We start from the raw sequence: 2,102 nt of genomic DNA, 5'->3' as shown, positions 1-2,102 counted from the left end.
AAAAGGTTCCAAATAGAATAGAGCTAGGAATATTGACCCCGGTCTTATAAGGAGTGCCCGGAGGAGTGCATGTCACCCATGTGACCCATGTGAAGGCCGGATCTTATGATGAGTGTCACCCCCGGATGGGGGAAATATCTTTACATTCTTTACTTTTTTCTATTTCATTTGACACTACTGGGGTTCCGGGGGGTCATACCTTCGTGGCACTTCGAGATATGTCCATTTCAGACCAAAAGGCGAGTAGCACTGGTAACTAAGTTAGACTATCATGCCATAGTCGATTTTTGATAAAAAAAATTTTTAAATCACGATGAACGCATTCCGTTGAATTCAAATTTTACTGATGTTTATTAAGTATTCAAATAGGAAATGGTCATAATTTTTTTAATATAATTAGTGACAGTAAAAGTTTAGAACACCTTTAGTACAGGCTATGCCTATGTTGTTGAATGCAACATATCTTGGCAAAATTATTATACTGGCTCAAGGTCAATACTGAACAACTCTGATTTTGGAATCTACCAGTTTATTGATCGCGAAAAATGCCCGAGTAAAAACATTCAATAAGTAAGTTAGACTATGCCATAGTCGATTTTTGATAAATAAAAATGCGTTTTTAATCATGATGAACGCATTCCGTTGAACTCAAAATTATACTGATGTTTATTAGAATTAAAGTATTACACATGTACTTAGGAAGTTAACAAACAGAGGGAGTACGGTGACTGAAAAGATCAAATAAATAATAAATAAATAAATAAATAAATAAATAAATAAATAAATAAATAAATAAATAAATAAATAAATAAATAAATAAATAAATAAATAAATAAATAAATAAATAAATAAATAAATAAATAAATAAATAAATAAATAAATAAATAAATAAATACGGAGAAGTCTATAAGTAAGTTAGTAAATAGTAAGTAACATACACTATTAAATATAGGCTGATCCATTTCATGGTCAACAAAAATTCATAGCAAAAAAGTATGTTGCTATGAATATGGACAGGTATGGATTTACCACCAGTTACCTCGGCCTCAGGATAGGATAATAATTATTTACATTAAAAAAAAATTCAGTCTCCGTTCATAATAACGCATGGCGAAAAAAAAATAATACAAATGTGATTTAAAAATTGAAATAACCCAAAATATTAGTAATCTACCCTTTGTTTATATTTTAGGAACATGAAGAAAAAAATAAAAAAAAGAAACCTGCCGAAACCCGGGACAGTTCAGAACTCAAGTGAGTTCTCCGGATTTTGAACCAGGGACCTTTAGATCTTCAGTCTAACGCTCTCCCAACTGAGCTATTTCGGCACATGGAAAATAATGGCGCCGTGTAATATATATACAGTGCACGGCAGTATTGCAACATCGCGCACGCGCATTGTGCACCATTCGTACTAGGATGAGTTCACTAATATAAATACTTTACGCATGTAATTGACAATGGCAAATATTGATTGAATGTACGCATACATGATTATGTGAATTTATAACCTAGGCTATATTGAGCCCATGTGGTATCTTCCACGGATTGTTTTATATTTTATTGGGGTATTGGCTAGACACGCGAAATAAACACAGAAAAGAATGATCAGTGCATGGGATCAGTATAAAACTCTACGAGAAATAGATATATATTTTAGAGAAAAATAAATAAAGACAAAAGTAGAATAATATTGCAATGCCATGCCAGTGCCAGTGGCTATTTACAGTACATTGTACCATAAACTGTGCGCAATAGGCTATACAGCTTGGAACTGTCTATATAGAGATTTCTGAAGATAGGAAACGCAGCAAAATACTTCCCATTTCCTGAGCATTTATTTATTTATTTATTTATTTATTTATTTATTTATTTATTTATTTATTTATTTATTTATTTATTTATTTATTTATTTATTTATTTATTTATTTATTTATTTATTTATTTATTTATTTATTTATTTATTTATTTATTTTTATTTATTTATTTATTTATTTATTTATTTATCGTTTTTTTAATTCTTTTTTATTTATTATAATAGGCCTACTTTAACTAACTTAGGCCTATTCCTAAGAATATTAATCAATTTATTTATCAATTAA

The 2,102-nt window shown here is 29.3% G+C and overlaps 1 non-coding gene across 1 annotated transcript; it reads right to left on the bottom strand.

The window, feature by feature from the left end:
• Positions 1-1,224: 1,224 nt before the first annotated feature.
• Trnaf-gaa (transfer RNA phenylalanine (anticodon GAA)) lies at positions 1,225-1,328 on the bottom strand. The gene has a single exon. It is a non-coding gene; the product is annotated as a tRNA-Phe (tRNA).
• Positions 1,329-2,102: the final 774 nt, after the last annotated feature.

The sequence above is a fragment of the Amphiura filiformis genome, chromosome 8 (genome assembly GCF_039555335.1).
Source record: "Amphiura filiformis chromosome 8, Afil_fr2py, whole genome shotgun sequence".
Classification (NCBI taxonomy): Eukaryota; Metazoa; Echinodermata; class Ophiuroidea; order Amphilepidida; family Amphiuridae; genus Amphiura; species Amphiura filiformis.
Note: the sequence above shows the minus strand (reverse complement) of the source record. Positions and strands in the feature narration are given on the sequence as shown.